Source organism: Urocitellus parryii, chromosome 3, assembly GCF_045843805.1.
Source record: "Urocitellus parryii isolate mUroPar1 chromosome 3, mUroPar1.hap1, whole genome shotgun sequence".
NCBI lineage: Eukaryota > Metazoa > Chordata > Mammalia > Rodentia > Sciuridae > Urocitellus > Urocitellus parryii.
Window position 1 is genome coordinate 154,164,098 of NC_135533.1, and position 24,131 is coordinate 154,188,228.

A 24,131-nucleotide genomic window follows, 5' to 3' on the forward strand; every position below is an offset into this window, starting at 1 on the left:
TCCAATGTTCCTCCCCCTCAGCATCCTGAGGGAAGTGCTTAGCTGGTACTGCAGGCATTACATCACCACACCTGACTCCCTTATACATATTGATGCAAGCTGTCTTTCCCTCTGGAGATAGCTCACATTCTCCCTTGAATGGCTCAACATCCTTAATAAGAAAATCAATCAGTATAATATATCTCATTAATAAAATGAAGGGGGAAAATCCCATCTGATCATCACAAATGAGGCAGAAAAGGCATTCGGCAAAATTCAGAACCCATTTGTGATTTTAAAAAAGTTCAAAAAACTAGGATTAGGATTAGAATAAAACAGCTATCTCAATATAATAAAGGTCACAAATGAAAACCCACTGCTAATACTCTGTGATGAAAAAGAATCAACTTTCACTATGTCCATTCAACATAGTTTTTTCAAGTTCTAGCTACAGCAATTAGGCAAGAAAAAGAAATAAAAAGGAACATAAGGAAGAAGTAAATTGATGTCTTTTTGCAGGTACATAATCTTATATAATCTTATTTATATAAAAACCACAAAAAGCTATAGAACTAATGAATTAATTCTCTGAAGTTACAAGACACAAAATTCATACACAGAAACACACACACACACACACACACACAAATGGGTTTCTATACATTAACAATAGAAAATCTGAAAAGGAAATTAAGAAAACAATTCCATGACAATAGCATCACAAAGAATAAAATATTTAGGAATTAGCCCTGAAAGTGACTGAAAACTGCAGAACATTGCTGATGAAAATTAAAGAAGACCAAAATAAATAGAGTCCATTATCATGGACTAGAAAACTTAATTTGGAGAGTCGGGTACCAGGGATTGAACTCAGACTTGACCACTGAGCCACATCCCTAGCCCTATTTTGTATTTTGTTAGAGACAGGGTCTCACTGAGTTGCTTAGCACCTTGCTAAATTGTTGAGGTTGGCTTTGAACTTGCCGTCCTCCTGCCTCCTCCTCCTAAACTGCTGGGATTATAGGCATGCGTACCGTGCCCGGCCAAACTTAATATTTATGAATGTCAGCACTACAAAAAGCAATCTATGGATTCAATGCAATCTCTATTAAAAATGTCAACAATTTTTTCAGAAATAAAAAGAATCTATCTCAAAATTTATATGGAATCTCAAAGGACTCCAAGTAGCCAAAACATCTTGAAAAAGAACAAAGCTGATGAACTCAGGCTTCCTGATTTTAAAACTTCCTACAAAGCTGCAGTAGTATGGTGGGCTTGGGTTGTGGCTCAGAGGAAGAAGGCTCACCTAGCATGTGTGAGGCACTGGGTTTGATCCTCAGCACCACATTAAAATGAAATAAAGGTATTGTGTGCACCTACAACTAAAAAAATGCTTTAAAAACAGTGTGGTAATGACATAAAAACAAGGCATATATATTCAGACATATATGGAATAGAATAGAGATCCCAGAAATAAACCCTGACATATATGGTCAATTATTTTTGACAAGGTGTCAAAAATCATTCAATGAGGAAAGGCAGTTTCTTTCCATTAATGGTGCTGGGAAAATAGATAATCACGTGCAAAATAATGAAATTGGTCCCTTACTATATCCATATACAAAAGTTAACTCAAAATGTATCAAAGATCTAAATGTAAGCCAGGCACAGTGATGCACACCTGTAATGCCAGTGACTTGGGAGGATGAGGCAGGAGGTTTGCAAGGTGGCAGATGGCCTCAGCAACTTAGCTGGACCCTAAGTAACTTAGTGAGACCCTGTCTCAAAAATAAAATAAAATAAAAAGGGCTGAGGATATAACTCAGTGATAAAGAGTCTCTGGTCTCTGGGTTCAATCCTCAGTGAAAGAAAGAAAGACAAAGAAAGGAAGGAAGGAAGGAAGGACGGAAGGAAGGAAGGAAGGAAGGAAGGAAGGAAGGAAGGAAGGAAGGAAGGAAGGAAGGAAGGAGGGAGGGAGGGAGGGAAGGAGGGAGGAAAAGAAAGAAAGAAAGAAAGAAGGAGGGAAAGAAGGAAGGAAAGAAGGAAGGAAGGGAAGACAAAGATCTAAAGTAAGAACGTAAAGTATAAAACTTCTTAAAATGGTGAAAGTGTTGTGATATTGGATTTGGCAATAATTTCTAGAATGTAACACCCAAAACACAAGGCAACAAAAGAAAAACTAGTTGAACTTCATCAAAATTAAAAACTTGTGTGCATCAAAGGGCACTATCACAGTAAAAGGGCAATCTGTAGAATGGGAGAAAATATTTTCAAGTTGTGTATATTTTAGTATGTAGAACATATAAAAGCACTTCTTAAACTCAACAATCAAAAATGAGCCAAAGGGCAGGGCATGAAACTCTGAGGTTGAGCACTTACCTGGTAGGCATTAGGGCCTCGGTTCAATCCCTAGTACCTCCAGGGGAAAAAAAAAAAAAAGAAACAAAACCAACCAACCAACCAACAAAAACAGAACAAAATGGACAGCAACTGAAATACACATTTCTGTAAAGAAAATAGATGGTATGACAGCATATGAAAAGATGCTCACCATCATTACCACTAGGAAAATGCAAATCAAAACCACAATGAGAGCCCAGTACAGTGGTGCACGCCTGGAATCCCAGCGCCAGGCAGGAGGATCACAAGATCAAAACCAGCCTCAGCAAAGGTGAGGCACTAAGCAACTCAGTGAGACCCTGTCTCTAAATAAAATACAAAATGGGCTGGGCTGGGGATGTGGCTCAGTGGTTGAGTGCCCCTGAGTTCAATCCCTGGTACTAAAATAAAACAAACAAACAAAAACCCACAATGAGATAAGACCTTATATGCATTAGGATAGCTATTATAAACAAAATAAAACCAGAAAATAACAAGTGTTGGCAAGAATGTGAGGAAAGTAGAACCCTCAGGTATTGCTAGTAAGAATATAAAATGGTGTACATGCTATGGAAAACAGTACGGTAATTCCTCAAAAATAATTAAACACAGAATTATAATATGACCCAGCAATTCCACTGATAAGTATATACTCCACAAAATCAAAACAGGATCTAATAGCGATAGCTGTATACCCATGTCCATAGCATTGTTACTCACAACAGCCAAAAGATGGAACCTAAGTAGATAAGCATACATATATGCCATTCAACGGATATTATTCAGCCTTTAAAAAAAGGAAACCATGACACATGCTTCAATAAGAATGAAACTTTAAGACATTATACTCAGTGAAATCAGCCAATCACAAAAGGACAAATGCCTTTTTTTTTTTTTATTGGTCGTTCATAACATTACATAGTTCTTAATACATCATATTACACGGTTTGATTCACGTGGATTATGAACTCCCCCTTTTACCCCGTATACAAATTGCTGTATCACATCAGTTTCCCTTCCATTGATTGACATATTGCCTTTCTAGTGTCTGATGTATTCTGATGTCTGTCCTATTCTCTACTATCCCCCCTCCCCTCCCCTCCCCTCCCCTCCCCTCCCCTTTTCTCTCTCTACCCCTTCTACTGTAAATCATTTCTTCCATTTGTATTATCTTGTCTTACCCCTCCTTTCCTCTTGTATGACATTTTGTATATCCCTGAGGATCGCCTTCCATTTCCATGCAATTTCCCTTCTCACTCCCTTTCCCTCCCACCTCTCATCCCTGTTTAATGTAAATCTTCTTCTCAAGCTCTTCGTCCCTACCCTGTCCTTGTTTACTCCCCTTATATCAAAGGAGTCATTTGGTATTTGTTTTTTAAAGATTGACCAGCTTCACTTAGCATAATCTGCTCTAATGCCATCCATTTCCCTCCAAATTCTATGATTTTGTCATTTTTTAATGCAGAATAATACTCCATAGTATATAAATGCCACATTTTTTTTTATCCATTCATCTATTGAAGGGCATCTAGGCTGGTTCCACAGTCTTGCTATCGTGAATTGAGCTGCTATGAACATCGATGTAGCAGTGTCCCTGTAGCATGCTCTTGTTAGGGCTTTAGGGAATAGACCGAGAAGGGGAATAGCTGGGTCGAATGGTGGTTCCATTCCCAGCTTTCCGAGAAATCTCCATACTGCTTTCCAAATTGGCTGCACCAATTTGCAGTCCCACCAGCAATGAACAAGAGTGCCCTTTTCCCCGCATCCTCTCCAGCACTTATTGTTGTTTGACTTCCTAATGGCTGCCAGTCTTACTGGAGTGAGATGGTATCTTAGGGTAGTTTTGATTTGCATTTCTCTGACTGCTAGCGATGGTGAGCATTTTTTCATGTACGTGTTGATTGATTGTGTGTCCTCCTCTGAGAAGTGTCTGTTCAGGTCCTTGGCCCATTTATTGATTGGGTTATTTGTTATCTTATTGTCTAATTTTTTGAGTTCTTTGTATATTCTGGTTATTAGGGCTCTATCTGAAGTGTGTGGAGTAAAGATTTGTTCCCAGGATGTAGGCTCCCTGTTTATCTCTCTTATTGTTTCTTTTGCTGAGAAAAAACTTTTTAGTTTGAGTAAGTCCCATTTGTTGATTCTATTTGTTAACTCTAGCGCTATGGGTGTCCTATTGAGGAATTTGGAGCCCGATCCCACAGCGTGTAGATCATAACCAACTTTTTCTTCTATCAGATGCCATGTCTCTGATTTAATATCAAGCTCCTTGATCCATTTTGAGTTAACTTTTATGCAAGGCGAGAGATAGGGATTCAGATTCATTTTGGTGCAAATGGATTTCCAGTTTTCCCAGCACCATTTGTTGAAGATGCTATCCTTCCTCCATTGCATGCTTTTAGCCCCTTTATCAAAGATAAGATAGTTGTAGTTTTGTGGATTGGTTACTGTGTCCTCTATTCTGTACCATTGGTCCACCCGCCTGTTTTGGTACCAGTACCATGCTGTTTTTGTTACTATTGCTCTGTAGTATAGTTTGAAGTCTGGTATCGCTATACCGCCTGATTCACACTTCCTGCTTAGTATTGTTTTTGCTATTCTGGGTCTTTTATTATTCCATATGAATTTCATGATTCTTTTATCGATTTCTACAAGATATGCTGTTGGGATTTTGATTGGCATTGCATTGAACTTATATAGGACTTTTGGTAATATCACCATTTTGATGATGTTAGTTCTGCCTATCCATGAGCAGGGTATATTTTTCCATCTTCTAAGGTCTTCTTCTATGTCTTTCTTTAGGGTTCTGTAATTTTCATTGTATAAATCTTTCACCTCTTTTGTTAGGTTGATTCCCAAGTATTTTATTTTTTTGGGGGATATTGTGAATGGAGTAGTTGTCCTCATTTCCGTTTCAGAGGATTTGTCGCTCATATACAGGAATGCCTTTGATTTATGCGTGTTGATCTTATATCCTGCCACTTTGCTGAATTCATTTATTAGCTCTAATAGCTTCTTTGTGGACCCTTTTGGGTCTGCTAGGTATAGAATCATATCATCTGCAAATAGTGATAATTTAAGTTCTTCTTTTCCTATTTTTATGCCTTTAATTTCTTTCGTCTGCCTAATTGCTCTGGCCAGTGTTTCGAGGACTATGTTGAACAGAAGTGGTGAGAGAGGGCATCCCTATCTTGTACCAGATCTTAGAGGGAATGCCTTCAATTTTTCTCCATTCAGAATGATGCTGGCCTGTGGCTTATCATAGATTGCTTTTACAATGTTGAGGTATGATCCAGTTATCCCTAATTTTTCTAGAGTTTTGAACATAAAGGGATGCTGTACTTTGTCGAAAGCTTTTTCTGCATCTATCGAGATGATCATATGGTTCTTGTTTTTAAGTCTATTGATGTGGTGGATAACATTTATTGATTTCCGTATATTGAACCAACCTTGCATACCAGGGATGAATCCTACTTGATCATGGTGTATAATTTGTTTGATATGTATTTGAATCCGATTCGCCAGAATTTTATTGAGGATTTTTGCATCAAGGTTCATTAGAGATATTGGTCTGTAGTTTTCTTTCTTTGAAGTGTCTTTGTCTGGTTTCGGAATCAGGGTGATGTTGGCCTCGTAGAATGAATTTGGAAGTTCTCCCTCTTTTTCTATTTCCTGAAATAGCTTGAAAAGTATTGGTGTTAGTTCCTCTTTAAAGGTTTTGTAAAACTCTGCTGTATACCCATCCGGTCCTGGGCTTTTCTTAGTTGGTAGTCTTTTGATGGTTTCTTCTATTTCCTCTATTGTTATTGGTCTGTTTAGGTTGTCTATATCCTCCTGGCTCAATCTGGGCAGATCATAAGACTCAAGGAATTTATCTATGCCTTCACTATCTTCTATTTTATTGGAGTATAAGGATTCAAAGTACTTTCTTATTATCTTCTGTATTTCTGAAGTGTCTGTTGTGATATTGCCTTTTTCATCCCGTATGCTAGTAATTTGGGTTCTCTCTCTTCTTCTCTTCGTTAGCATGGCTAAGGGTCTGTCAATTTTATTTATTTTTTCAAAGAACCAGCTTTTAGTTTTGTCAATTTTTTCAATTGTTTCTTTTGTTTCAATTTCATTAATTTCAGCTCTGATTTTAATTATTTCTTGCCTTCTACTTCTTTTGCTGTTGTTTTGCTCTTCTTTTTCTAGGATTTTGAGATGAAGTATGAGATCATTTATTTGTTGGTTTTTTCTTTTTTTGAGGAATGAACTCCAAGCAATGAATTTTCCTCTTAGAACTGCTTTCAGGGGCTGGGATGTGGCTCAAGCGGTAGCGCGCTCGCCTTGCATGCGTGCGACCCGGGTTCGATCCTCAGCACCACATACCAACAAAGATGTTGTGTCTGCCAAGAACTAAAAAATAAAATATTAAAAAAAAAAAAAAAAAGAACTGCTTTCAATGTGTCCCATAGATTCCGATATGTTGTGTCTGTGTTTTCATTTAACTCTAGGAATTTTTTAATTTCCTCCTTGATGTCTTCTAAAACCCATTGATCACTCAGCAACCTATTGTACATTCTCCAGGTGATGCTTGATTTTTCCTTTCTTCTTTTATCATTGATTTTCAGTTTCATTCCATTATGATCAGACAAGATGCATGGTATTATCTCTACCTCTTTGTATTGTCTAAGAGTTGCCCTGTGACATAGTATATGGTCTATTTTTGAGAAGGTTCAATGTGCTGCTGAGAAAAAAGTGTAGCAACTTGATGTTGGGTGGTATAGTCTATATATGTCAATTAAGTCTAGGTTGTTAATTGTGTTATTGAGTTCTATAGTTTCCTTATTTAACTTTTGTTTGGAAGATCTGTCCAGTGGTGAGAGAGGTGTGTTGAAGTCTCCCATGATTATTGTATGGTGGTCTATTAGACTCTTGAACTTGAGAAGAGTTTGCTTGATAAACACGGCTGCACCATTATTTGGGGCATATATATTTATGATTGTTATGTCTTGTTGGTGTATGGTTCCCTTGAGCAGTATGAAGTGTCCTTCTTTATCCCTTTTGATTAGCTTTGGCTTGAAATCTATTTTATTAGATATGAGTATGGACACTCCTGCTTGTTTCCATGGTCCATATGAGTGATATGATTTTTCCCAACCTTTCACCTTCAGTCTATGTACATCTTTTCCTATCAAATGCGTCTCCTGTAGACAGCATATTGTTGGGTCTTGTTTTGTGATCCATTCTACTAGCCTGTGTCTCTTAATTGGTGAGTTTAAGCCATTAACATTTAGGGTTATTATTGAGATATGGTTTGTTCTTCTATCCATATTTGTTTATTGATATTACTAAACCTGATTTGTTATCCTCTTTGACTACTTTCCCCCCTTTACTGTCCTACCTCCCATTGTTGGTTATCAATGTTATTTTCCATTTCCTCTTCCTGTAATGTTTTGCCAAGGATTTTTTGAAGAGATGGTTTTCTAGCTGCGAATTCTTTTAACTTTTGTTTATCGTGGAAGGTTTTAATTTCATCTTCTAATCTGAAGCTTAATTTCGCCAGATACACGATTCTTGGTTGGAATCCATTTTCTTTAAGCGTTTGAAATATGTTATTCCAGGATCTTCTAGCTTTTAGAGTCTGTGTTGAGAGATCAGCTGTTATCCTGATTGGTTTACCCCTAAATGTAATCTGCTTCCTTTCCCTTGTAGCTTTTAAAATTCTCTCCTTATTCTGTATGTTGGACATCTTCATTATAATGTGTCTAGGTGTGGATCTCTTATGATTTTGCACATTCGGCGTCCTGTAGGCTTCTAGGATTTGGGATTCTGTCTCATTCTTCAAGTCTGGGAAGTTTTCTTGTATTATTTCACTGAATAGATTGCTTAATCCTTTGGTTTGGAGCTCTGTGCCTTCCTGTATCCCAATGACTCTTAAGTTTGGTCTTTTGATATTATCCCATAGCTCTTGAATGTTCTGCTCATGGTTTCTTAGTAGACTTGCTGAGCTATCTATGTTCTTTTCAAGTTGAAATATTCTGTCTTCATTGTCTGATGTTCTATCTTCTAAGTGATCAACTCTGCTGGTAGTATTCTCAATTGAGTTTTTAAGTTGGTTTATTGTTTCCTGCATCTCTAGTATTTCTATTTGTTTGTTTTTTATTACCTCTATCTCCCTGTGAAATTGATCTTTTACTTCCTGGATTTGTTTGTCAATATGATCTTTCATTGTCTGATTTTGCTGTCTCATGTCTTCCTTGAGACTCCAGATCATCTGAAGCATGTATGTCCTGAGCTCTCTATCTGACATTCCATCTGTTGCAGCTATTACCTCTTCTAAAGTTGAGTTGACCTGCATTGCCTGTGGTCCTTTCTTTCCTTGTCGTTTCATACTGCTGACGTTTCTTTCTGCTTGGTGAAATTGTTGTGTCTTTGATATTTTCCCCCTCTATTTAATTATATTGCTCTTGTATAGTTGAAAAATCACCCTTTCAGGGCAGGTAGTGGCTGTGATCCTCCTCCAATTAGTGTGATACTGGGGAGGAGAGATATTAGAAGGGGAGGGAAGAAGTCACTAAAGAGAATGAGTGTAGGCAGGTAGAATTCAAGGAAGGTGGAATAGGAAAATTGAAAGAAGTGAGAAGACAAAAGACAAAAAAAAAAAGTGAAAAGAAAGAAAGAAGAAACGAAAAAAAATAAAAATTTAAAACCAAAAAAAAAAAGAAAAAATTTTATAATGATAGTAAAAAAATGGAAATTAAAGTTTAAAAAATAATAGTAATACTAATAAAATAAAAAGAATTTAAAAAAATTGAAACCATTAATAGGAACGTTAAAGAACAACAACTACATCAACAACAAAAAGTGAAAATAAAATAAAAAAAAATACTAATAATAATCATTAAAAAATAATAATAATAATAATAAATGCAGTCATATAGCTCGATTAACTTCTCATCCAGTTGGTGGAGCTATGCCCACTGGGCCAGGCTTTTCTTCTTGATAGGTGGGAACCAATCACTGTGCCTCAGCTCTTCTTCCCAGACTGTGTGGGTCTCTAATCCTGAGTGCCTAGGGCCTTCTCTTGTGGTTCCTCAAGCCAGGCCCCGCTCACCTGTGACACTCACCACAATACTGACTACACGCCAGGTCTGCTGCTCCTGGGAGCCCTGTTTTCATGGGTGCCTGGGCACACCCTTTCTGTTTGCCTCCCTCAGACCCTAAGTTTGTAGGGCTTGGGGCTGAGGGCCCCCAGCGAATTTGTTTGCTCTCAGGTAGCAGCAACTCCCCTGATAGCTGGTGATAGCAATAGCTGGGAGTCCTGCGCCGCTAGTCCTGCGTCACTCCTGATTCCCTGGGTCTGGCTGTGGTGCTCAGTTGGCTTTTACCTCTTTGAGTTCAGGTGGGCCGACTAGTTATTTCAGCGGGATCATTAGTGTTGAGTCCATGAAGCAGGCGAACCTGAGCTAGAATGCAGCCAATTCGGGCTCGGTGTGTTCTGAGAAGGCTAGACTGTTCGCCCGGGGTCCACTTCAGCTCAACCGTGCCTAGTGGTCCTGAGCGAACAGTATTTTGACAGTTTACTTCTCCCTATGCCCGTGCAGCTGAAGGGGTTAGAGACTTGATCTCTCCGAGTCCGCCGCCATGTTGGATCATTTAGATTTTAAATTGTTACTCATCTTATCAGCTGTTCCATTTTACTCAGCAGCTCACTCTCGCGGTTAAGAGTCTGTTCTAAGGTGCTCCGCGGAAAGCGGTGGTGGCAGCGGCGGTGGCTGCAGCGGCGGCGGCGGCGGCAAAGCTGTGGCCTTCGGGACCCCCGTGGAGGGGGTGCGGGCTGGGGGAGGGGAGGCAGCGCCTCGGGGCCCGCGCGGGCCGGGTACTGGGCACGCCAGAGAGCGGGTGGGGTGGGGGAAAGAGATTGAGATCTAGATTTAGGGAGTGAGCGTGGGAGGAGAGATGATGGGGGAGAAGCGAAGCGGAGAGGCGGAGAGGGGAGTGAGAAGGGGCCCAGGGAGCCCGGCAGCTCGGGGGCTGCAGCCTTACTGCTCGCGCTGAAGTCGCGGAGGATTCACTCCATCTAGGCCCTTTTCTTGACACGGTGCTGAATCCTTGTCGACAGATCTCCTTTAATGATCTTTACTTCTTCTTTTAAGAAGCAGCAACATACGCTGCGGCGGCGGTGGCGCGGAGCACAGAGCGGCTCACTCATTCCCCGCCGCCATCTTCTAAGAATTCTTACAAATGCCTTTTTTTATGAGTCCAAAATCTTGGGAAAAATGTTTTAAGAGAGAGTTAATATAACAGTTTTCATCCTTATATACAAGCATGCCTTCATTTTAACTTGAAAAAAATATAATCATAGAAAGACATTTATATTAACACAGCAAATGCCTTTTTAATAATTGATCTGAATGTATAATAGTCATTAGTAGTGGTTCAGAAGAGTAGGAGGTTGGGGAAATGGAGGATAGATAATGAGTACCAAAACATGGAAGTAATAACTTCTAATGTTCTACAGCACAGAAGGGTGACCGTAGTTCATAAAAACTTATATAAATGTTATGAAAAACTAGAAGAGAGGAATTCTAAAGTTCCAGACATGAAGTAATGATAATGAGATGGGAACATTAATTACCCTGATGTGATTAGTAAATATTGTATACACATATTGTTATTTCAATAACAATTGTTATTTCAATACATGTATACAATTATCATGCATGAACCAAAAATATTATTAAGAGTCAAAGCTAGGGTTTTAACTTGGTGATAGAGTATGTACTTAACCTGTGCAAGGCCCTGGGTTTAATCCCCAGATTACCAGCACCCCATACACATAAAAAGAGTTTAAGGAGATGGAAATGTTAACTGTCATGATTTGATCATTATATGTGGTATATATGTATCAAATTATCACCCTATACCCCATAAGTTTGTACAATTAAAGTAATTAATAAAAAAGGACAAATACTGTATGATTCCAATTACATGAGGTATTTAGAATAGTTGAATTTATAAACACAGAAAGTAGAGTGTTAGTTGCCAGGAGCTGGGGGGAAAGGAGAAAGGGGGACAATTGTTTGATGGCTCCAGAGTTTCAATTTAGAATGGAAAAAGTTCTAAAATGATAGTGGTGATGGCTGCACAACAATGTGAATGTCTTTTTTTTTTAATGATAGATAGACCTGGTAACTTTGTTTTTTTTTTTTTAAATGTGGTGCTGAAGATCAAACCCAGTGCCTTATACGTACTAAGCAAGTGCTCTGCCACTGAGCCATAACCCCAGCCTGTGAATGTCTTTAATATCACTGAATTGTTCACTTAAGAATGGTACAATGGTGGGGGGGTTGTGGCTCAGTGGTAGAGCGCTTACCTAGTATGTGTGAGGCACTGGGTCCGATCCCAGGCACCACATAAAATAAATAAATAAATAAAATAAAGGTATTGTGTCCATCTACAACTAAAAAAAATATTAGAAGAAAAGAAGAAGAAGAAAAGAAGAAGAAGAAGAAGAAGAAGAAGAAGAAGAAGAAGAAGAAGAAGAAGAAAAAGAAGAAGAAAAGAAGAAGAAGAAGAAAAGAAGGAGGAGGAGGAGGAGGAGGAGGAGGAGGAGGAGGAGGAGGGTAAAATGGCTGGGCATGGTGGCATACACACCTGAAATCCCAGTGGTTCAGCAGGCAGGAGAATCATAAGTTCAAAGCCATGCTCAGCAATTTAGCAAGGCTGTAAGTAACATAGTGAGACTGTCCCAAAATAAAATGAGCTGAGGTTGTGGCTCAGTGGTAGAGCACTTGCCTTGCATGCATGAGGCATTGGGTTCGATCCTCAGCACCACATAAAAATAAATAAATATATTGTGTCTATCTACAACTAAAAACATATATTAAAAAAAAAAAACATTAAAAGAGTTGGGGATGTGGCTCAGTGTTAAGCATCCCTGGGTTCAATCCCTAGTACCACACACACACACAAAAAAAAGAGTTATAATGGTAAATTATATGTTTTATATTGTTAAAAGAAAAAATTGTTACCAATAAGTTTAACAGAATTTACTTAAGCAAGAAAAAGAGTTCTAGAACCAGTCACCACTTTTGACTGAAATTGGTTCAGAATTCCCCACCCTACAATATATCCAGATCATTTTTATATTCAGAGAAAATGAAATCACATACTTTCCTAAGAAACAACCTGATTGGCTGCAATCAGCATTTACTAGCTATAGTCAGTGGTGTGGTGAGGCATTTGCAGCTGAATGAGCCCAACTTATATTAACCTCATTCCTAACCTCAGAGCTCTCCTCCAACAGGCTGAGCAAATCCATAAATTATTAAAGTCTACCCTAGAAAGTTAGGTGTTTTTCTCAAATACTGACCTTTCCACTCTGGCCCAAGTCACGAAACCATATTAGATATTGCATAGTCTCCATTGTGGCCTGGACTTATAAGAAAGTATATTTTTTTATAAATAAATTCTGGCCAGTCATTTGATGCTGACCTGAATATCTTCCAGGGCCATGGTGGTACCATTGATCAGATCAACTAAAGTCAGGGACAAAAGTTGCATTGCCTTTGTAATCAGATGAGTTACATAATAGGAATAATTGTTCCCATTGTGTATATTAACAGCAAGTCAGTTATCAGTTCAAAAAGTTTCTGATTAACCAGGGGTAGCCTCATTTTAGAAATATCTCCATTATTATCCGTGGGTTGCACGATCTGTGCTCCATGATGTTTACTAAAACACAAAATTCTCTTATGATCATCATGAAAATACAGTACACCCTTTTGGAGAGGTTGATCCAACTAGTTTTCACATAAGAAATATAGTCATAAGGGCACATATGGCACTCTGAGAAAGAAAGTGTTGTTTACAAGTGTCAGTGTCCCCCAAGGTCCTGGCCAGTTGGTAGATCTTTGGGTTCCCAGTTTACTTTGAATAATTAAGTCTAATCCTCATGTGTTAGCTTTCTGTCAATGAAAAAAATACCTGATATAATCAATTTATAAAGAGGAAAATTTTATTTATTTTGGCTCATAGTTTCAGAGACTTCAGTCCATGGTTACTTTGCCTCATTGCCTTTAGGCCTGTGGCAAGTACACCATGGTGGGAAGCACACTGCAGAGGAAATTCTTGCCTATGACAGCCAGGAAGCAAAGATGAGAAAGGGTAGGTTCCCAATATCCCCTTCAAGGGCACATCTCCAGTGACCTAATTCCTACCACTAAGCTTGATCTTTGTGTGTGTGTGTGTGTGTGTGTGTGTGTGTGTGTGTGTGCGCGCGCGCACTAGGGATTGAACCCAGGGCCTGTGCACACTAGGCAAAGCAAGTGCTCTACCACTTGTAGCTCTACATCCCCAGTCCCTATGCATCACCTTTTAAAGGTTCTGCTACTTCCCAATAATGCTACAGGTTGGGGACCAAGCCTTTAACACATGGACCTTTCAGGAACATTTCAGGGACAAACTATAGCACCTTATATATGGAAGGACTGCCTGAGGGTAGTTAGTCCAGTCTATCCTGGTTGTTCATGCCATCAGTTGAGTGACATTAGTCTTTTCCACAGATTGGCTGAGAGGTCTGTGGGAATGACAGCAAGAAAAACATCTGAAACATTGGTATTGATACATTGTAGGTATTTTTTGTGGGAAGTACAGAAGCCAGGGATATCCCCTGCTGTTTATAATAAACATTTGGCAAAGGTAATAAGGAATGGTGACTAAACTAGTCAAAGTCATCTGAGGAATGAAGGCAGAAGTTGGAGTCAGTTAAATTTAAAGTACTAACAAAAGTTTGGGAGAGGTAGGCCAGGTTATTTTTGTTCATAAAGAATGTTTCAAGAACAATTGTGAAAGATAAAATCATTAATGTCCCTCCATTCTTACCTACTGGGATATAAGGTATTTTCTACCTAGATGCCAGAGTTTCTGCTTTATCTTCAAGATGGGTGTGCTCCAATCCAGTCCTCAAAATGTCATCTTTTTCCAATTATCCTTTTCTTGCACCCAGACCTTTTTTTTTTTTTTTTTTGAGGAAGAACTTTTTATAAAATGCACAGAAACCCATTATGTTTCCCAGTTTTTCTCATGTGGGCCACTGAAAGGGGTCTCAGTAAGCATAGTGCTTACCCAAGTGGTCATTATCCTTATGATCTAAGATCATGTCAGTCCCACAAGAGAATCCAAGTGACTGAATCAGAATCATATTTGAACTCTGAAGCCCCTTTTAAGCAGGGCTGCCTTCTAGAAGGGTGTACCAACCAGGCTTGCCTAAAACCACTGTTTGGGAAAGCAAGCAAGCAACATGCTCAAAATAGTCATTGTGCTATGGTTTGAATGTGTCTTCAAAAGTTCATGTGTTGCACCAGTCAGAATGACGGTCATTAAGAACACGGACAATAATAAACCAGGCATGATGGCACAGGCCTATAATTCCAATGATTTGGGAGGCTGAGGTGGGAGGATTGCAAGTTCTGGGACAGCCTCAGCAACTTAGGCTTCTTTTTTAATATTTTTTTTAAGTTGTAGATGGACACATTACCTCCATTTTATTTATTTATTTTTATGTGGTGCTGAGGATCGAACTGAGGGCCTCACACGTGCGAGGCGAGCATTCTACCACTGAGCCACAACCCCAGCAGCAACTTAGGCTTTAAGCAACCCTGTCTCAAAATAAAAAGGGCTGGGGATGTGGCTCAGTGGTTAAGTGTCCCTGAGTTCAATCCCCAATACCAAATAATAATAATAATAATAAAATAATTGCTAGAGAGGATATGGAGAAAAAGGAACACTTTTACACTATTGGTGGGATTGTAACAGTACAACTGTAACAGTACAACTGTAACAGTGGTTCACTTTATGCTTTGAATATAGCTCTTACTGCTCTGCCACTGAAAGTTATTTTTAAAATAGAAATGTTTCTTTCTCTTTTTCTCTCCCTGCTCGTCCCTAATCTCTCTACCTCCCTAATCTCAGGGGAAACAGAATTATCTTTCATCTCCATTTTAGGCAGATTTACCTGTCCTTGAGTACATACCCAACATAAGAATGAAATAAGCCAGACTTTGGGGATGGTACTAGAAGATCTCAGAAATGACTATCTCCCAAATTAAAAAGTGAATTAAAACTCCAACAGAGAACACCTGGAATGTAGCTTTTGAATCATCTCTTTAAAAGCCCCCAGTTCCTGCTAAAGGGGAGAATCACACCCTGTGAGACAGGAGTCCCCTGTGTTTCTTCTTTGCTAGCAAAGCAATAAAACTGCTTTTTTCTTTTTTCTCAAAACCATGTTTTTTTCGTTATTGGCTTGGCATTAATCTCATCAGAAAACAGGCTCTTCTGGTAGGCATCTATGTTTGTGACCCAGACAGGTTGTCATAACTGCATTTATTTCCACCATTCATGGCCCCAAAGAGGAGTGTCTTTAATCTGCCCATTGAGATTTTCTAAGTGACAGATCAAACAACTAGGCTATTGACAATAGCCCAAGAGTCAGAACAAATATAATATGGCCTATCAATTGGAGTACTGGTCTGAGGCTATGAGAATGGTTCCTACTTACTGAGCAGAGTAACACACATCCATGTTTTTTTATCCTTCAGTCCATACCCAACATAGGAATGAAGTAAGCCAGACTTTGGGGCTGTATCTGAGAGTGGAAAACCACAGAAAACCAGAAGACATCATCAGGCTTCAGCTTAGCTAAACCATCTGTGTACTTGGGAAACCTCTGTAATTTACAAGGTCCCCTGGGCCAATGACTTTGCTCTGCTTAATTGTGGGTATGTTTCCCCCAAAGGGTTAATTGCCAGTTTTTTTCATATAAGTCTGAGATGACACCATGGCCAGGCTAGTTGTGTTCATGAATAGACCCATTTCCATTTTATAAGCAAAGCTTTCTGAGCTCAGTTGTCCTATTTGTTTACATGGTACTGGGCCTCACACATGCCAGACAAGCATTTACCACTGAGTCATATCCCTTGCCCCAAATTGTCCCATTTTAACAAGAGCCCAGATAGTAAGGCTTTCAAAAGGGATGTACTTGGTCACTGTCAGTAATGCATTAACCCCCAAATCCCCAGGGATTCTTATGGATGCAGTCTGCTTCCCTCTGCCAGGGGTTTCATTTAGCAAAATTATCAGTCACAGAGGCTTAATAGCTTTTTTAGGAGGGTCTTTAGAGTTGTGGGGCCCCAAAGTAGCAAATAGGCTGCAGTCAACCAGACAACTTCCAAGGCAGCCTGTTGGTCTAGGTCCTGCTTAAAGGATGCCGATTTGTAGATTAGCTGATATAAAGAACCAAGTAGTATGTCCATCTGAGGTATGTGCTAGTCTCGATACCCAAAGAATTCAAGAAGGTGCTGGGCCTCCTTTTTTTTTGGCTGTGGTAGAAGAGACAGAAGATTTTTCCTTGACTGCTGGAAGGATTAGATATTGTAAATCTGCCCACCCAGTCCCAAGAAATTAAATTTAGTCAGGAATTATCAGCCATCTCTGTGGAGAGGTGTCAATGCTATAGTCAGGACCACTAAGACTGAGCCTTGACTTGCCACTCAATTGGACATCCTCTAGGTTGTGAAAGTTTTGGACATCAAGAAGGTAAAGGGACTCACCTAAATCCTGACTTGCCCACTACAGGCAAATGGCAGGGGAGTTTATTTCACACTTCTTTGTGTACAGATCTTCTATTTGGGAGACTCCTCCACTCAAGGGACAAAAGAATAACATCAATTCTTACCATACTTTCAAAAGTAGATGCAACCCAATACATGGAATTGGACCAGAGGGCCTAGGTACTTAGTCTTTTCTTTCTCCACCCTACTATGGAACTTGCCCAGCCTCCATTTGGAAACCTTTTTATCCCTTAACACCAGATAAGGATGGTGACTTCGGCACCCATAATCAATAGAGCAGTTAAAAGTTTGAGTCCCTCCTGTCCCCAAAGTTCCCCAACATTTTCAGACGGGTACATATGGTCTTTGGTCCACCTTGAAGACGGGAGTAGCTGAGGTTGGGACAGAGAGGGAATAAAGGATCAGAATTAGGGAAGGAGAAAGTAACTAAGGGCCATTAAAGATGGGAATGCTTACTTTCATTTTGAAGAGTATAGCAGCAATTCATGCCTCAACTGAATGAACTCCGAAGTTTTTTGCCTACCCAGCCCTATAGCAAATGGCAAGGTCATCACTACCGACACTATTCCGGCCTTGACTCCACAGCTCCTTGCTTTCTGTCTGTGGCCACAGTGTATATTTTCTTTGGCTTACTCTAGACATGAGCCATGATACTTCTTTTAAGTCCAACTTAATCCAAGCCATTTGTTGCCCAGTTATCATAATAATGCTTGTTTCTGCCCTTTTGTTTTGTTTTTCTTTGAAACAGGATCTTGTGGAGGCTGGCCCAAACTTGAGATTCTCCTGCCTCAGTCTCCTGAGGAGCTGGGATTACAGGTGCATGCTACTGTGCCCAGCTTAGCTTTAACAGGAGGACTAGAAAACTTTCCTGGGTGATGAAGTTGACTACAAGATTCTATCTAGAATTATTTTGGTTCACTTCTCATTCTCTAGTGAGCTGCCTTTATGAGCATTGCAAACCCAATCCAAGGTAGTAAGAGCCCAAATACCAGTTAATGCTACATCTGTGGTCTTTCATAGGAGTTATTCTTAGGGGAATCTCCTTGAGAGGGCTCAAGATCATTTTTAGCTTTTAGGACCTACTGTAAAAACAAAAACTCTGGGATCTTTTACCATTGTCTCCTAATGGATTTAAGGTTGTCATAAGAGGCTGGAGGTATAGCTTAGTGGTAGAGCATATATTTAGTGTGCTCGAAGGCCTAGGTTTAATCCCTTAAAAAAATGTTGGCATAATAGATTGCAGGAAGGACCAAGCCAAAAGACAGCCCAGCTAAGACGTTCCTCCTTCACAAGCATTACAGGCCTCACCTCCTGGGTAAATCAGTAAATTAAATCAGCCAACATTCCAATTTGCCTGCTTTCTTTCCATTGTGGTTATGAATTCCTCATATTCATGCTCAGTATAAGTGTATATTTCAGTAACTGTTGTCTCAAAGGGGTTGGAAATATCTGCACCCAAAGCAAATTTTAGTACTGGTTGTTAACAATATAAAGACATAAGGTTGCCCACCAGATTGGTGCCAGATACACGATGCCCAAAGAGAATTAGTGACAACCAGGGCACCATCCAGGCAGCTGTCTTTGAATCCTCTTCCAGGGACTGGGCCTACAACCCCACCTCACAATTTTTTCATTAACAGACAATAAAATAAGGGACCATTTATTGCCCAAGTATCATACAAGTTGGTCAACAAGTTTGTAATTGATTCCCATGGACTTCCTCTTCATCAGGCTGCAAGGCTCTCACTGTTCTCCCCCAAAGCCATGTTTCAGTCAGTAACCCATCTTTGTTGCCAATACTGTCAAGAATCATCAAAGGGGCTGGGGATAAGCTCAAGTGGTAGAGTGCTTGCCTTGCATGCACAAGGCCCTGGGTTCAATCCCCAGTACCACACACACAAATCATCATCAGAGGTGTTTTTTGCAAATTTGCCTGCAATAGTTTCATGGATGTTGGTAGGTACAACACTCCTGGGTCAAAGACAAAGGATAGTTTATTATGACAATAAAAGTATTCCAGTGACTCCAGATGTTGAGGCAGGAGGACTGCAAGTTTGACACTAATCTCGGCAACTTAATGAGGCCCTATATAAAACTAAAACATAAAAGGGGTCTGGGGATGTAGAACAATGGTTAAGTGCCCCTGAGCTCAATCCCTGGTACCAAAAGAAAAAGGAAAAAAAAAAAAAAGGTAGCCCGAGGACCAGCATTTTCTTGCATTGATTCAAGTCCTACTTATAATACTTCCTACAATGTAACTGCTATGTAAATAGTTGCTATATTATATTGTTAAGGAAATAATGACAAGAAAAGTCTATTTGCTTAGGATAGAGAAATTTTTAAAAATATTTTATATCCACTGTTCATTGAATCCGTGGATGCAGAACCCACAGATATGGAAGGCTGACTGTACTAACTAAGTTATCCTGTTTTAAAAGCCATCATCAGTTTACTCTTCCACCATTCTTGGTAGGAGTGAATGTCTGCTGGATTCTACATGACAAAGAAGGCTCAAATGTATCCTCCCCTTTAATGATGATCTCTGAAAAATACAGGAAAGCTGAGAAATAGGTGTTGTTAAAGATCTAGTGCATACTATCCATTCACTCACACTTATCAAGCAATTATTAGGTGTCAGGTACTAGGGCTCCAGCAATGGAGGAGTCATGTAGACATCACAACCTGGTAGAGGAAGGGTAGAAAGGTGGAAGTGTTGTTTAGAAAGTGACATTCGGAGAGAGCTCTGAGGGAAGTGGTGGTGATGGGGGCACAATAGGTGCAAAGGCCCTGAGGAATGAAAGGACTTTGGCAGGTGAAAGGTACTAAGAAGAGGCCTTATATTGCGAAGATAAAGATGTAGACCTCAAGCCCTGGTAAACTAAGAGGCTTTAAACAGCTTGGGAAGGCCACTTCACCAGATCACCCAGGGCTGTAAAAGGCAAAAGATTTCTTGGGGTAGAGCCTGGAATAGTAGTATATAGGCAGCCAAGGAGATGCAGAGGAAGTCAAGAGGCAGAGAGGAGGGGAGGAGTAACCACCCACTGGAGGGTCCTTTGGTCTGGGACCGTGGGAGTTTCAACTTGCATTTCCGGGCATTGAGGTTTTTCCATGAACACTCAATTCCATGCTGGTCCCATCACTTGGCCCCTGGGGACCAGCAGCTCAGCTGGATGACATCTCAGTATTTCCCTAGTTTCCTCAATTCTGTTCTGAAGCTGGAGGGTAGGGACAAGTCCATGATCCTCAGCCTTGGATCCCAAGGCTGAGGCAGGTTGGATAGAAACATCACAAGAAACTCTGAGTCAGAGGCATCACCAGGAAGACAGCTGAAGGTTCTACCTCCTTCCAACCATCAATCCAAGTGCCATTCTTTCTACCTGGGAGAAGTCCCCAAGAGCCAAATAGCCCAGTCTCTGGCTTCCAAACTCGGAGCTCATTTCCTGGCTTTTCTGGAATAGGCTCACCCCTACAGGGTCACTAGGGTTGTTGCTGCTTCTGATCATGACCTGGTCTGAGGATTGGGAAAACAGCAAATGACAGGTTTGGGTCTTGCTCTGTCTCTAGCTAATTGAGTCATGACCTTAGCCAGTCACTGCCCCTCTCTGGACCCCAGTCTCCTCCTTGGACTAGACAAGTGACTTCCCAACTTTCAACATATTTAATGGAATACCAGTGTTACATCAAAACACTCTGTGGCCAAATAATGATGAATGGGGTCCCCCATCAAATAATGATGAATGTAGAGCCTCATTTTTACATCCTAAATCTCCCAGAGGGTACTGTAGCCTGCTGTGGTTGTCAAGCTGGTCTGATCGGGGCACCCTGTTTTATAACTTCTCACCATTGGCACTATGAAGAAGATACCCCAGGACGAGCTAGACAAGTCTTTGTAGGGGCATACTTAGTTCTCTCCTGAAATTTAATCTGTAGAAATAACCATTGACCATGACATCCAATGACCCTTGCGCCTCCTAGTATTTGTGCCCTTTGTCATCTCCAGTGCATGCTGGATTCATTTCTTTTTCTTTCTTTCAACTGTATTCTCTGTTTAATACCTTGTGGATCTCAGCAGATACTCTGCTGGGTGAGCCCATGAATATAAAAGATTTCTGATAAGGTAGAGCTAATTGAATTCTGGCCTCTCCATCCAACAAGCCACTTGGGAACCCTCTGGTAGCCATTGACTCTGTGCCAGAGTCATTTCATTTCATAAAAAGACAAGGACACACAGGTGCTTAGAGTCAAGGCCAATGACCTCTGTTATGTTGGAGATAATCTAGGGACCAATGATTCATTTATAATAAGTAGAATTCTACAGAAGTGAGGATGTCGTCTCCCAAGATTAGGTTACAGACTATGGCTTCTATCCTTCCAGCATTCTTGGGCTCACCTTCCCATGTCACCTGCTATTATGCTATGAGGACACTCAGGAAGCCTATGGCTGGCATCTCTATGAGCGAGCTCCAGCCCCACTCTATCCTTGAGAGCACTGTATTCCCAGCCACCAGTTTGACTAACATCAAAAGAAACCCTGAGCCAGAGGTGCCACCTCAGCTGTACCCAGATTCCTGACCCACGGAAATTGAGATAATTTTTTCCCTTTTTGTCCCAGGGATTGAATCCAGGGGCACTTAACCATCGAGGTATGTTCCCAGCCCTTTCTTTTTATTTTATTTAAAGACAAGGTCTAGCAGAGTTGCTTAGGGCCTTACCAAGTTGCTGAGGCTGGCTTTGAACTCCTCCTGCCTCAGCCTCCTGAGCCCCTGGGATCACAGGCCTGCTTCACCATACCTGGCTGTTTGTTGTTTTAAACTGCTAAATTTGGCAGATAATTTGTCATACAGCAATGGAAAGCTAATAAAATTGTACAGTACCTTCTACAACCAGTGTGTGATGGATTCTATTAAAACTGTTCATTGTATGTGTAATGTTGAAACCTACTTGTTTTGTGACATGCTTCCCTCTCCCTGGCACTGAATGTCCAGTGTCCACTGGTGGCATTGTCCACTGGTCCCCAGTGTCCTCCTAGGGGTACTGGGTATAAGAGGGAGGTAGCCTCAAAAGATAGTGTATAGATAGGAAGTTCACATAGCAACTGGGCAAGGAGGTGCCACGCTCTACCAAAAACCAGTCTGAACAATAGAGTAGCAAGGTGGGGTGGTGTGTCCTCTCATCTCTGGGTTCTGGCCCCTGGTTTAACAGCTTGGGCTCAGATTCTGCCCTGGACCAGCCCATTAGTTCCCAATGGAACCTCTTATTGGAATCCTTGGTTTTTGTTCTCACTGCCCACCCCCACACCCCATATGCTCTGTGCAGCCAACTACACCCAGGCTGTACCATCCTGTCTTCTTTTGCCATTCCTGCCCCAATACCTCCCACATTCTGTTAACTGAATTTGGTGGCCACTCAGAGTCCATAAACCAACAAATGCCCATTCAGGATGGGGCCTCTTCCTCTAGAGTGAGCTGAGGATTCATGCTCAAGTGTAGAAAAGAGCAAGCTCACTACCATTGTCTACCTGGTATGCTGCCTGGCATATTCTAGTTAGGTACCCCATAGATGATAGCTCATACTGCTTCCTTAAATGGTCAGCTCAAATGAAAGTGTGAGTACAGGGCTGCTCTGCGGTTTGAAGCAAAGAGCTCAAGATCTTGGTCAGGATGTCTATTAATATCTTTTCAATGTGAGTGGTGGGAGGGACAAATAGCAGTCAGGAAAGGCATTAGGTAGGAGACCTGGGCATATTGAAAAAGCTGGCTATGGCTCCATTAGCCCCCTCAAGGGCCTAGGACAGCTCTGAGGATGCCAGATTTACCAAACACTTCCCTTTTCAGAAGTGGAATTTTAAAATGAAATTATTAAATGAATCCTAGAAGAACCCACTATCTGGCCAATAAGTGGAGGCTGGAAATGGAGGGTACACGGAGGGTTGGAGACAGGAATTCTGCAGATTAACACAGCTTCTCAGAAAGGCCAGCCAAGGGCTGTCACCACTGTGCAGTGAGAATAATGTTTATTGAGAATGGCTCATTACAAACAAAATATATTTATGTATAAAATCTCTGCAATGCAAAAGATCCCTTTCGTCCCCCTGCAGCTAGAGTGAACAAAGCTGCCTACTGTTCCATTGGCTTCAGAAGCTGCATTGGGCTGAAGCATGAGAACAGGCTGGGCAATTGTGGGTGCCACGTGCTGTGGGCAAAGTCCCTGATGTCCAGGCTCTTTCTTCAGCCCCAATGTCATGACTTGTGCAAGAATGCAACACAGTGTAGCTGATGTCCTGCCTCTGTGACCTTCCTCAGAGAGACTGGTCTTAGGGACAAACAACTTGTTAATCTTACAGACAGGTGACCTCTAACATGTGACTTACCCTGAGAAGCCATTGTCTGAGCCCAGAGACTGAGCATGTCCTGGATGGATGAGGTGCTGTGATCACTTTCTGTGAAGGCTACTCCCCATAACAGCTCACCACCATGTGTGCTATTCCTCATTCATATGCAGTCATCATGAAAACTTAACTTCCCATCGGTTTCCTTCATTCAGCTATTCTCACCACAATTTTACCTAAACCTCTCCTGAGGACACCCATACCCCACAGCTGCTGTGTATGGTACTCCTGAGCTTGGAGCCAGAGTTCCCTAGGACCTTGGGACACCCAGCATTAAGGCAATAGAAATGAGACCAGACTAAAGCCAACACCAGTCTCTGAAACCCAGGATGGCTGCCTTGCAAACAGTGCTACCCTCTCGGCCCAAGGCTGTCTGGTGTTAAGGAGCAAGGTGGCTGGGTGGTCTCACAGAACTGGTAAGCAGACTCTTCCTCCACCCCTCAGAACTACCATGGTGAGAGAGGGGCCAGCTAGAGTCGGTGTGGGAGAAGCAGCCGCCACCACGTCACACCTTGGGCACTGGAAGACCATGCCCTAGGAGTGCAGGGATGGTGGGGCTGTCAGGGTATCCCCCGTCTTTTTGCCAGAGGCAGCCATGAAGGGCTCTTGAGTTCAAGACCCAGCTCTACTACTGTCCTGGGCCAACTTCCTCCTCAAGTAAGGCAAGGGGCCTGGTGCTCAGACTTTAAAAAAGAAACCTGGCTGGCTTACCTGCCCTGTGAAAAAAAGAGGTGTTAGTGGTTCCAAAGTACCTGCAATCTCACTAT

The 24,131-nt window shown here is 41.0% G+C and overlaps 1 protein-coding gene across 2 annotated transcripts in view; it reads left to right on the top strand.

The window, feature by feature from the left end:
• Upb1 (beta-ureidopropionase 1) overlaps positions 1-24,105 on the top strand; it is a 56,548-nt gene extending 32,443 nt beyond the window's left edge. Inside the window, exon 11 of one of the 2 annotated variants that reach the window (XM_026412551.2) lies at positions 21,352-24,105. The gene's annotated coding sequence lies outside the window, so the exon portion shown is untranslated. Of the gene's footprint in view, positions 1-15,944; positions 17,273-21,351 lie in introns of those variants that run through there. The other variant, XM_026412550.2, reaches the window with a different exon arrangement.
• The last annotated feature ends 26 nt before the right edge of the window (positions 24,106-24,131 follow it).